A 13,296-nucleotide genomic window follows, 5' to 3' on the forward strand; every position below is an offset into this window, starting at 1 on the left:
TTCTCCTATAATGGCACCGATCTTTTACCTTGTAACTTCATGGCATCTTTTGTTCTATAAAATCATATAATCTTTATGATTTGTTTTCTTTCTCTTCACATCTGCTGTGTTAGAAGCCCCACAGACCAGCCTACCTTAGGTGGGATCCTGGGGATCCATTTACTAGCTCTGTGTCCCCGGGGTAGGTTCTTTGACTTCTCTGTATCTTTGCTTTCTCACTTGCAGGAAGGGGCTACTGTGAGGTTGTGAGGATGACGTGAGTTGAATGCACAAAGCCCTGGAACAGTGCGTGGCTGGTATCTCTGGACAGGTGTTTGCTATTATTATTCTTACCCGGGTTATTAGTCTGCTTTCATTTTTCTCCATTTTGAGTAATCTATCCATTTTCCAGTAAAAAACAAACAAATAAACAAAAAACCAAAAAAAAACCCTCTGTTATAAACTATACTATATTATACCTATGTGGGTTTCTAAGCTCTGTCCGATCCCCTTGATCTACTGGTCTATTTCCAAGGGCAACACTCTATTGTGTGTGTGTGTGTTTTAAGGTTTATTTATTTCTTTTAGAGAGATAATGTGAGAGCAGGGGTAAGGACAGAGGGAAAGTGAATCCTCAAGGAGACTCTTCACTGAGGGAAGAGCCCAAGGTGGTCAATCCCAGGACCCTGAGATCATGACCTGAGCCGAAATCAAGAGTCCCATGCTTAACCAATTGAGCCATGCAGGCGCCCCAATACTCTATTGTTTTAATTAGTATAGCTTATGATAAGAGTCTCTATGTGGTAGGATAAGAACCTACACTTATTCAAAATTGTCTTGGCTTAACTTGGTCTTTTATAGCTTCATAAGAATGATGAAATCATCTTGTCAATGACATGAACATTTGATATTTATTGGAATAGCATTACGTTTATAGATTTGTTGGGGGATATTCAGCATATTGACTGTTTCTTTTGCAGCCTTCAAAAAAAGATTTGCAAATTTATTCACGAAGGTCTTGCATTTCTTTTATCAGATATATTCTTTTTATCTGAAGTTATCCTGTGGTTTTGTGGTCACCTTGAATGGATTCTTTTATTTTACATTTCTAATTGAATCTTCCTAATCTATAGAAATGATTTTGATTTTGGAATATTGATCTAGTGTCCAGAAATCTGGTTGGAAATCTTGAAATCTTCTTTTTAGTTCTAATTAGCTTGTAGAGCTTCAGTGTTTTGTTTTGTTTATTGCACTGGTTAGGATTTCAAATACAGTGTTGAATAGTAGTGATAGCATCCCTCTTGCAGTGTCTGATTTAGATGAATGTTTCTAAAATTTCACCCACAGTAAGCTGTTATTATAGATGTTTCGGTAGCTAGTTTTTAATAATATTAGGACCATCCCCTTGCCCACCTTCTTTGTTAAGAGTATCTATCACGATTCACGATTGGATTTCGAATTTTAGTTAATGCTATATTACTGATCTTATTTCTCCCCTTATTCTGCTAATATGGTAAGTCATACTTATGGACTTCCCAAATCTAAAACATCTGAGATTTACCATCTCTAGTTTGCATTATGAAACATTTTACCAATCAGGTTGGCAGAAATCTGAGGGTTCAATAATCTACTTTTATTGTTGACGTGTTGGGAAAATGGGCTTTATCATGCATTGTTTGTAGAATAAATAATAATTTGTACCAATCCCACAGAGAGCAAATTGGAAGACACCTATCAAAATCTGCAGAATTATGGGATCCCTGGGTGGCGCAGCGGTTTGGCGCCTGCCTTTGGCCCAGGGCGTGATCCTGGAGACCCGGGATCGAATCCCACATCGGGCTTCCGGTGCATGGAGCCTGCTTCTTCCTCTGCCTGTGTCTCTGCCTCTCTCTCTCTCTCTCTGTGACTATCATAAATAAATAAAAAAATTAAAAAAAATTTTTAAAAAATCTGCAGAATTACAAGTCCACAGATTCTTTGATCCATTGATCCCACTTTTAGAGATACATCCCTCAGACACTAGCACGTGTGTGACATGATGGGTGCACAGTTTTATTCAGTATGGCATCATTTGTAATAATAACAGATGGGAAACAAACTGTTTACTTGTAGGAAACTAGTTTATGCTCTGACCTTTAGCAATTTAGAGGCATCTGTCATGCTTCCTTCCATCCTGTCATGTGTCATCATCAACATTAGATCCTCCTTGGCAACTCAAGATTTAGCATGTTTGGTACATAGTAGGTTCTAAGTTAATATGTTGAATAAATGAATGTTCAAAACGGTGCCCTTTCTCCCCTCTTTTGGAGCTTTCCCCACCTCAGTAAATGGCTCCACTGGGGATTTGCTCAAGCCATATGCCTGGCAATCATCCTTGCCAATGGACCCCACATCCAACCCATACTCAAGTTATATTTGATTTCCAAGATCCATCTTTGTTCCCCTGCCTCAGTTGAAGTCCTTGCCTCTGTCATTGGTCCCTTGCTTCCTTCCTATTTACCTCCAGTCTATGTTGCAGAAGCCTGAGTGACCTTCATGGAACATAACTAGGAAGACTTACCTCCTCCAGTCCAGATCTTTCAATGCCTTACATTCTTCCTATCCTTTAGCTTACCTTCAAGGCCCCGCCTGGCCTTTCCGCACCTCATCCTGCCACCTCACGATGCTCCAGCTGTATCCTTGTTTTGTTTTCTCAAGCACATCAAGTGTCAGGACTTCTGTCTGATCTCCGTCCTTCCCTGTGCATGGCTGACTCCCACTTATCCTTCAGATCTCAGGCAGAGATCTGCCTTAGCCCCCCATCTTAGCTCCCCCCACTCTAAAGGGGTCTCACCACTATATTCTTTAGTACCACACTCCCTTCCTTCAGACCCCTCATTACATGGCAGTCATACATTGGCTATCCTGTTCTTGGGATGGTCTAGTGAGTCTCCCTCCACATCCCCTGAGCTCTGTGAGTACCCAGACCTCTCTGTTTTGTTCAGCCCCCGGCACTTCAGCATTCAACAGATGTTTGAATGAATGGCTGAATGTTAGTGTTGTGTTGGCTGTACTTACTTTAGTCTTGTTCTGTGTATAATTTTTACATGTGCAGCCTGATGTCGCCTGGCCCCTCTGCCACCAGGGTCCCCTGGTCCCCTCTGTCATTTATGATCACAGATTGTTTCCAAAACTCCTCCTGATGCTCCAGAGGGAGCTCACCAGCTTGAACATTTGCCCAAGTTTGCTTGAGGACCAGTAGCTCATCTCTTCAAGACAGTGTCTGAGCCTGCAGCCACCTTGCTAGGGGCCTTCTGGTTCCTGTACCAACCCTGGCTGAGGCTGCAACCACTGGAGATGTCTGGGGGTACCTAAGACACTACCACATGGGCTGTCAGCTGGCTTTATTTTTTTTTTAATAAATTAATTTTTATTGGTGTTCAATTTACCAACATACAGAATAACACCCAGTGCTCATCCCGTCAAGTGTCCCCCTCCGTGCCCGTCACCCATTCACCCCCACCCCCCGCCCTCCTCCCCTTCCACCACCCCTAGTTCATTTCCCAGAGTCAGCTGGCTTTAGTTGCAATGGCCAGCTTCCTCCAGTTGATGCATGCAATAAATAATCTAGCTACCTGTGGCTTTCACTTTGGTATTTTGAACATATTTTCTATGTTAATACAGCTTCTTTCACTTTGTAAAAGGGCTGCCTAATATTCAGTCAGCCTTCAAATGGCTACTTAATATTTCCATGATCAATCAGTCATAAGAATATCAATAATTAAACAAAAGTCAAAGCCTTGCCGATTCCATTGTATTTGTACAAAAATACTAAGATTCCCTTGACCACCTTCTCCTTTCATAAGCTAGCCTAATTTAAAGAAATGTGTAGAATAATGAATGTTGTACTTTTTCTGTTGTAACAATGTCTTGAAAGACTATCCCCTGTTTCTTGGGGAATATGCAGAAATTAAATTGGGGATTTTCCTACCATCTCCCCAGAGAATGTCCCTCCCAGTAAGTAAAAAGCCATTTAGTATTTCCTGTCCATATTCTTACATTATTACTGGAAATGTATTTTACTTCAGTCTCCTCTTCTAGAATGAAAGGTTAAAGATTTTATTACTCTCAAGGTCTTTGCTTTTCAGAGAATAAATGTTAAATTGTAAAATAGAGGCAAGGTTTGACAGAAATTCATTCAAGATTTATAAGTATTTTAAGCACTTGAAGTTAATTCTCCATGCTTTTGAAATAATTTAGTATTTTATTTTTATTTATTTGTTCATTTATTTTTAAGATTTGATTTTTGAATGATCTCCACATGGGGCTCAAACTCACAACCTTGAGATCAAGAGTTGCATGCCCCACTGACTGAGCTAGACCAGTGCCCCTAAATTAGTATTTTAAAAATTGGACATTTCATGTTGTTCTTGAGACAAGTCTATGAAAATTGCAATTCCTGGTTATTCCCATCTCTTCCTTACTGTTTTCCTAATCACTTGAAGGCAGAGAGGGTGGCAGTAGGGGATTTAATGAGAATTTATAGCCATGTATGGGGAGGAGTTGGGTAAAGGAGAAAAAAGGCCTAAGAAGAGCATGTCCTTATTTGCTTAAGCCTTCTTCACTTTGTGAATTTATGGAAGAACTCTGCACTCCAGAAAGCTTATTCAAGGTAGGGGGAGAGAAAGAAAGCTAAGAAGCAAACATTCATGTTCTCTCTTTTCTCCAGATGAAGCCTCAGAATCATGGCAGGGGCTGTGGTATGGTGCGGTGGAATCATCCAGATAGGTTTGAAATTGTGTATATGCGTGTGGTGGGTGATGGGTCCTACTGACACACTTGAGTAGGAGCAGTGAGGACAGGTTGTAAGCCCCTGGGGTTGCCTATCTAGTGTGGCCCATGAATCAATGCACAGCTTCGGTTGGGGAGCTTGTCTAAGCCAATGGTCCCAAGATAGGACTCTTGATTCCCCACCTGTAACACATGACACACACAGGAGCCAGAAGTTGCCTCAAGTAGATATGGAGGAGCTGAGAGGACAGAGTAGGGGGCTACTGAACAGGGACCCTGATGACCAGTGGCTTTGCTGGGGTTAGCAGTAACTTGCGTCATTCATGCTATGGCATTCCATGGCCAGCAGACGAGGATACTACCCAAACTAGCCACCTCTTCCCTCATAGCCATGAAGACCACCAGCTTCCCCATACCCTTATCCACCTTTAGAAAGATCAGAGGGAGGGCAGGAATAGTTCTGTCAAGGAGCTGAACTTTAGCTGACCACTTATAAGAAGAGATAATTTACGCCAGAAATGATCAAGGCAGAATAAATTCAGAAGTTAGTTTTGTCTCTCTTTTCCCAGTTTGTATTCAGCATGGAATAGGCTTGTAATACTGTAATTATATAATTATAGCGAAATGAAAAAGTCCTTTTTTGGGGGGTGCAACAGAGCTGATTTTGTATGGATTTGAAATTTCTTGCTAAAAAGTGAATAAAAGATAAAATAAAATTTCTTACTTTGGTATTTTTAAAAGATTTATTTATTTATTTATTTGAGAGAGAGAGGGAGAGAGGTCGTGTGCAGGGGTGGGGGTGTGGAGAAGCAGAGGGCGAGAAAGAGAAACTCAAGCAGATTTCTCACTGAGTGTGGAGCCAATGCAGGGCTCCAACTCTAGACTCATGAGATCACCACCTGAGCAGAAACCAAGAGACACTTTGCCAACTGTGCCACTCAGTGCCCCATCTTGCTTTGGTTTTTAATTAAAATTTCCCCAAATATATGTTACACATTCCATTCCTTAATCCATATAACACATTACATCCTTGGGACTGATCATTATCTTCCTTTGGAGTTTTGCTTTCTGAAGCCAGAATATTGTTCTCACTGGTTTTGGACCATGAGAGGGTGAAGGCTTGCCTCCTGTCTCTCCCATGTTGAGTTCCTTAAACAAGACAAGTGCAGGCCCTTGCTCATGGCTTTGACAAGAACTGAAGGATTGTTCTGTGTTTCCCAAGTACTGACTTTCATCCACTCTTCACTGCACAGAGCCTGTACCCATTTCCACATTTGACTTCCTGTGATGCCCTGTGGAGGTAAGGAGTACATAGCTGCAACATGTCAGCTCACTACTTGCATTGTCTTTCCTTACCAGAGGACTGCCTAAGACAAGGGCTAAATGCCAATGCTATTAAATAACTACCTCACCTCCCTATTCTCTTTTAAGAAAACATAGTGGAAAGGAAGGAAGGATGGACAAAAGGAAAGAAATCCATTTTATATTTAGGGTTCTAAAGCCACCTGCAGTGTCCTTAGGGAATAGTGAAGCTATGTTTAAACACAGCTGGTGGTTATATAGAGATGCTAATGCCATCTCTAGAATTTGTAATTGGATGTGTGTGTTGACTAAAGCTTCCTAATTAATTTGCATGAATTAAGAAAAGATGTAGTGGGTTCACAGAAAAATTTTTTTTCTGAAGAATCCAGTTTTATAACTTTCAAGGTCATTTGGAAAGGTCGCTTCCTGTGGTACCTTTTCATTGAACATACACTATTGCCTGAGCCAGAGCAGAGGTCCCTGTGGGGACATCTGGAGACAGGCAGCACTTGTGGGAGACATCCTTGTTCAGTCATTTTAATCAAGTATCGACTGAACACTTGTTCTGAATCAGGCATTGAACAAGTCTCCAAGGGCAGAAAATTTAAGAAAGCAGTGAAAGGGTAAGGGTGACAAAAGCTTTCAGATGCTTTCCCAGAATTATGTATAGCACACAAGGTCAGGGCATGAAAGAGGAAGGAGTGATGGTTTCTCTTTGGGGTAAGGGAAGGCTCTGGAAAGATTTGAAGAAATGACTTGCTTTTGGGCAAAGATGATGGAGGTGTTTGCTGTGCAGTTGTTGAATGGGAAGGAAGCAAGGGGAAGGAGCCCTATGGACCAAGGTCCAGAAGTGTGAAATAATCCTACCTACTAGGAGCTGGAGACAGCTGGGTTGGGCTGGATGCACACACCAAAGAAGAGTCTCTCTCTCTCTCTCTCTTTTTTTAAGATTTATTTATTTATTTATTCATAGAGATGCAGAGAGAGAGAGAGGCAGAGACACAGGCAGAAGGAGAAGCAGGCTCCATGCAGAGAGCCCGACGTGGGACTCGATCCAGGGTCTCCAGGATCACGCCCTGGGCTGCAGGCGGCGCTAAATCGCTGCGCCACTGGGTCTGCCCCGAGTCTCTTCTTTTTTTAAAGATTTAATTAATTAATTTATTTATGAGAGAGTGAAAGAACGCAAGCAGGGGGAGTGGCAGAGGGAGAGGGAGAAGTAGGCTCCCTGCTGAGCCCGGACTCCCCCGGACTCCCCCCCATCCCCACCCCCAGCATGGGGCTTGATCCCAGGACCCTGGGATCATAACCTGAGCTAAGGGCAGATGCTTAACCGACTGAGCCACCCAAGCACCCCAGGAGCATCCCTTCTTGAATAAAGCCTTGTCATTAAAAAAAGGTCATCTCCTTATGGACTTTTGCCTGCAGCTCACTGTCAGAACATGATCACATGGGGAGCTGTACATGTTTAACTGGGTATGTCATGGTACCAAGCAAAATCCAGATTTGTTATTGAAGGGAAGAATGGATATTGGGCAATCACCTAGTCATATTGACTGTGATGAGTTTGCTGTTTTATTATTATTATTACATGATGTTGGAGCATTTACTCCTTCAGGCCTCAATTTCCTCATCTCTAAAATGGGGTGAGTAGGGACTACCTAGAAGGATTATTTTGGGAACTAGAAATGATGGATATAAAGTATCCAGGACATAGCAGGTATTCAATAAATAGTGGGGTGAGGTTCATGTTCCCCTCCCTTTGGTTCCTCTCCTTTACTCCCTTCTTCTTCTTCAAATACATGCCTCACTTTCCTCCTCTTTAGTTTTAGAGTATATAGAAATATCTGGAAAGCCTGGAGACTGTATTTTAATTTAAAATTAAAATTCTCCATCCTGCCAGATAGTTCATGCTGTCTTTGCTCTGCAATTAGGTGACATCTTTTGTGAAAACATCATGCGGTGTTCATAATGATTTGTCTTCAGCCACTAACATCAAAAAAGATGTAATTAATGCTTGAATTAAATGTCATCAGAAATAACCCACTGAGATTCATTGAGAATGTGTCTGAAGAAGTCAGTAGAATTAGATAGGTTCTTTGAATTCTCAATGAAAGGGAAATAGAGTTTATTAAGTGAGTGATTTACATAAGGTACAGTGTTAGGTTCTTTACCTACTTTAATATTTTCAAAGGCCTCTTGAGTTAAGCATTATTATTATTTGTTCTTCCCTTCTGTTATGGACTGAATGTTTGTGTCCCCAAACTTCATATGTTGAAATCTAACCTCCAATGTGATTGTATTAGGAGATGGACCTTTGGGAAGTGATGAAGTCCTTAGGTGAAGCCCTAATGAATGGAGTTAGTGTCCTCATAAGAGACCCCAGAGAGCTCCCTTGCTCATTCCACCATGTGAGGACATAGCAAGAAAAATGTCATCTCCGAATTAGGCAGGGGGTTCTCATCAGACAGTGTATCTGCTTACAATTTGATATTGGATTGCTCGACTTGTAGAACTGTGAGAAATAAATTTCTGTTGTTTGTAAGCCACCCAGTTAGATGAAGAAACTGAGCATATTTTTTTTAAAAAATATTTTTATTTATTTATTCATGAGAGACACACAGAGAGTGAGAGACAGAGAGAGGCAGAGGGAAAAGCAGGCTCCATGCAGGGAGCCTGATGGGGGACTCCATCCCGGATCTCCAGGACCTGAAGGTGCGCTAAACTGCTGAGCCACCCGGGCTGCCCGAAATTGAGCATATTAATTTGAATTGTATTTGCTTGCTTGTAACTGAAATAATAGTGGTTTAAATGAGGTGCAAGTTTGTCTTGTCTCTTGTGTAAAAGATATTCAGTGTTCATGAAGATATAGATTTGTTTAGAGGCTAGCCAGTCTGGCTCTTGGCTGATGCACAGAGCCAAGTTGTAACCCAGCTATCCTAAGACCAGAACTTGAAGTCTTGACCACAATGCAGGCTGCATCTTGCAGGTCGATATATAAAAAGATCCAAACATTTAGGTATTAGGCAGTCTCCATATTTAATTTATAATGTATTATGAACATCTGCCATGAATGGTTTACTTATTAAATGTCATACTATCTTTTTTAAAAAATTAAAAAGATGTTAAGTGTTCAAGAGTTAGTCCTAGAACAGCAACTCCATAGTCAATGCACTCAGTCTTCTCCAGTCTTTCTGCTCTTCCACTGGCTTCCCCTGCGGTGTTGAGCCATGATCCAAGATGGCTGTTGTGCCTAAGAATAGATACTAGATGGTAGTTTGTGCACATTTTTACCTTCACTAGACAATCCTAAATTGTTACATATTAGTTATAGAAAAGACCACAATCTTTTCAATCACATGTGGAACATTGTAAAATATTGACTATGAACTAGGCCACAAAGCAAATCTCAACACATATCAGAGTCATTATTGCACAGGCCACTTTTTCTAACTAGAATGCATTTAAATTAGAAGTTAATGTACAGTTGAAAATTTTGTGACAGATTTTAAAAAAAATGGATGAATCAAAGAAGAACTCAGCTATATTCAAAATGAAGTGAAAATGACTTATAGTCATATTTCTGGTATACAGCTAAAGTTGTACTTAATGGAAAAGTTATAACCATAAAAGCATATGTGAGAAGTGTTTGACTCAAGAATAGAGGAGGAGCACGAGGCTGGCTCAGTCAGAAGAGTATGCGACTCTTGATCTCAAAGTCATGAGTTTGAGCCCCACAGTGGGTGCAGAGATTACTTAAAAAATAAACTTCGGGCACCTGAGTGGCTCAGAGTAAGTGTCTGCCCTCAGCTCAAAACATGATCTCCAGATCCTAGGATTGAGCTCTGTGTTGGGCTTCCAGCTCAGTGGGGAATGTGCTTCTCCTTTTCCCTGTACTTCTCCTTCTTCTTGTGCTCTCTCTCTCAAACGAATAAGTAAAAAAATTTTTAAAAAACTTAAAGAATAGAGAAAAAAAAAGACACAAGCTGAAAAAAAATGAAGAAAGAAATAATAAATGTCTGCAGAAATTAATGAACTAGAAAAAAATAGAGAAAGAAACAAGCCAGAAAACCAAGAGCTTGCTTTTGAAAAGAATAATAAAGTTGGATAACTGCTGGCAAGATGACTCAAGAAAAATGAGACAAGATGCAAATATATGAATTATAAAGGGGGTTGTAACTATAAATTTATCACGGATTTTAAAAGCCATAAGAATACTATAAATAATGTGTATATCTGTAAAACTTAAACAAAATGAATGATTTTTCCACGTATATAATTTCTGAACAGTATGTAAGATATGATCCTGCTTTTTATTAACTATATATTTATATGTAACTATTGTAAAAGGAAAAAATGTTCAAATATTTTGTGTTAACTATGGGATACAAATTTAGGAATTTTTATTGTTTTTATCCATCCAAGTTTTCTAATTTTCAACAGTAAATGTAGATTTTAAAACCCACTAAGGGCTGGTTGGGAAGGGATGGAGGAGGGTCACACTGCCTCCAGGACACTCAGAGTTTATATTCTAGTGTCCTTTCATGGGCCTCTTGCTCTGGCAGGGACACCATGCTGTATGATATTCCCCATTCTCTACTCTTCCTTCTGGAGTGAGCTGTTTCTCTAACTTACAGGCTTTCTCACCCTGGGACATAGACCCTTGCATCTATGCAGCCATATCCCATCCTAGGCCCATTTCCAGTCCTTCAAAGTCCAACCTTTCTGGGAGAAGAGGGTTGAGCACAGGAGGCACAGATAGTGATGGGTCTGGTCAAAGGACCTGGGATGTTGGAGTCACACAGATATGGATTTATATCCCTTGTTTGCCTCTTTCTGGCTTTATGGAGTTGGTCCTGTTCCTTAGCTTCTCTCATCTTTAGTTTGTTGGTGATGATGCCATGTTCTAAAATGAGGTGAAGTGTGTGAAGCAACCACCATGTAATGGATGCTCAGTAAACGTGAGTTCTTTCCTCCACTGTTTGCCTGTGGTTATACCTAATTTACTAGTAAGCTTGGAGTGTTGGGAAAGGATGATTCGCGTGTGTGTTGCTGTTGCTTAGCACGTGGGGCTTAGTATTCCTAAACTGGAGCATTGTTGAGGGGCAGAGTTGGAGAGGCAGGGAGTATACGCAATTAATCAGATACCCCAGCAACTAAATGCTGGGTTTCTGCTAGCAGGAGAAATAGTAGCCAGAGACTTTCCATAGACTATAAACATTTTACTAGGGGAAAGGGGGTATGAATTTTCATCTGCTTGCCCAGGAAGAATGTCAAGGTCCACAGAAGGGAACTGCTTTTCCTTTAGGGAACCACACACAGAGGATAGCAGGAGGTGAGACTGCCTTCTGCTGGACTTGTTGGGGGAAGGCAGAGGGTGAGAAAATTCCTGCAATGAGAATTTGAGAACTTTTCTCTGTGCTGGGGGAAGAGATGGCTGGGTGAAGGTCTGGCCATGCATGGAATGAGCCAAGGCATCAGTCAAGTGGGTGGGAATTGAGAATTCAGTCAGAACAGGAATTCAGAATCACAGCTCTTACTCCATGCCATTTTTAAAAATTTAGGGCAGGTGCTAGATTTTCTGCTATTTGTGATGAATGCCTGAACCATTTCGGAAAAGAGGATTCCAGAAAACTGGAGAAATTGGTGGATGTCTGGGTTGGCCATGAAAAGTTGAGTAACATTGTCTCCATGTGCTAGGAGTCTAAAGAAATGACTCCTACAGGTTAGTCCTGGAGTGTTTCATCGCTTCCCACGAGAGCAGAGACTTGCACTGAACTTTGCCACATTGTGCAGAACTTGGGTAAGAGTTTGACAGATCTTTAAGAGTCTTGCGATGAATCAGACCCTAAAAATCAACTTTAGCTTCTGGTTGGTTGAAAAATACCTGTTTGCCTTAAGGGTTTCTTTGGGTACTCTTGACCATGTCCTTCTCTGCAAATTTGGAAATTCCTCTTCTAAGAGGGTGTTCCTCCGCCCACCTCTCTGGCTGCCTCTGTTATTCCTTTCCCTTGCCCCTCTCCTGGTTGTTTGAACATAGTGACTCCTCCTGGCAGCCTTCCCCAGCCCAACTCCTCGCTCAGTTCATACTCACCACATCCGTCCCCAAGGCTGTGCCTCTTCCATGAGTTGAAGGACTCACAAGTTGACGGCCATAGCTGCTGTGTTTTGGGTGCCCACTTCCCCATGAATGTCCTGAGTGCCTTCAAGTCACCATATCCCAGAAAATGAGATGATCTCCCTCTCTCTCATCTATTTAGATGACTGATGGGCTGATGGCCATGACAGGGCTCCCAGTCCCCAGGACTAGATCCTTCATGATGACAGTTAACATCTTGTCCTGCCTCATCACTTGCATCTGGCCACCCTCGCTTCTCCCACACTGCAGTGCAGACAGAGTGGGCTCTCAGGCGGACTGTAGTTGACCCTCTGTGTCTTTCTTAGGTATCAACCATTCCCATCCCTCCACTAACTCTTATCTCTGACTGTCCAAACCCTTAGGGTGAGATGTGATGTTTGTTCCCATGATTCTCTACCTGCTTCCCCACCCCAGCATATTGTCCTCCTGTGAGCCCTCCAGGCCAATTTACCCACACATTCTCATGTTGCAGAACATGCTGTCTTTATATCCCACTTACTGACATCTATGTAATATTCCTCCTCTACACTGTAAGCTCATTGTTAGCAGGATGTTAATCTGAACCATCCCCTTAACTCCCTCAGGATCTGGTACAGATTTGGGCCCAATAAGTGGGTTTTGTGGCTGTCAACACCCCTTGTGCATCCTTGGCTGCCTGTCTACCCAGATTGTGGATAACTCTCTTGAGGACTGTGATGATTCAGCTCTGTGTCCCTGACAGCAGCTGAGCACTGTTTTCGCTTGACCTAAATATATAAGTGTTTAAGTGAATGGTTGAAGATGACCCCATTAATCACTTCCTGTTTATTGTACCTCGAAGAACTGCAACATTAAAAGTTTTGGATAAAGCGGTTTTAGATAAAGCGGGTGAACCTTTATCCAAAGGATAAAGAGGGGTTAGAGATGGAGGAGGGATTCTAGGAGAATGTAGTGTGACAGGAGAGGAAGCCTTTAGATGGAGAGAGGGATCAAAGAAGACAACTGGTTTGATAGCATGGAGGTCTCTGGGAGGCTATGGAAAACCATTTTTCTTTGGAAGGAAAGGAACAGAAGCCAGATTGAAGTACAACCAAGGGAGCTCGATGTCATGACCCTGAGATCATGATCTG

The 13,296-nt window shown here is 41.7% G+C and overlaps 1 protein-coding gene across 4 annotated transcripts in view; it reads left to right on the forward strand.

Moving 5' to 3' along the window:
- The window catches only part of MOBP (myelin associated oligodendrocyte basic protein), a 58,004-nt gene that overhangs the window by 11,945 nt on the left and 32,763 nt on the right, over positions 1–13,296 (forward strand). The gene's annotated exons all lie outside the window — the stretch shown is intronic.

The sequence above is a fragment of the Nyctereutes procyonoides genome, unplaced genomic scaffold (genome assembly GCF_905146905.1).
Source record: "Nyctereutes procyonoides isolate TBG_1078 unplaced genomic scaffold, NYPRO_anot_genome, whole genome shotgun sequence".
Lineage (NCBI taxonomy): Eukaryota > Metazoa > Chordata > Mammalia > Carnivora > Canidae > Nyctereutes > Nyctereutes procyonoides.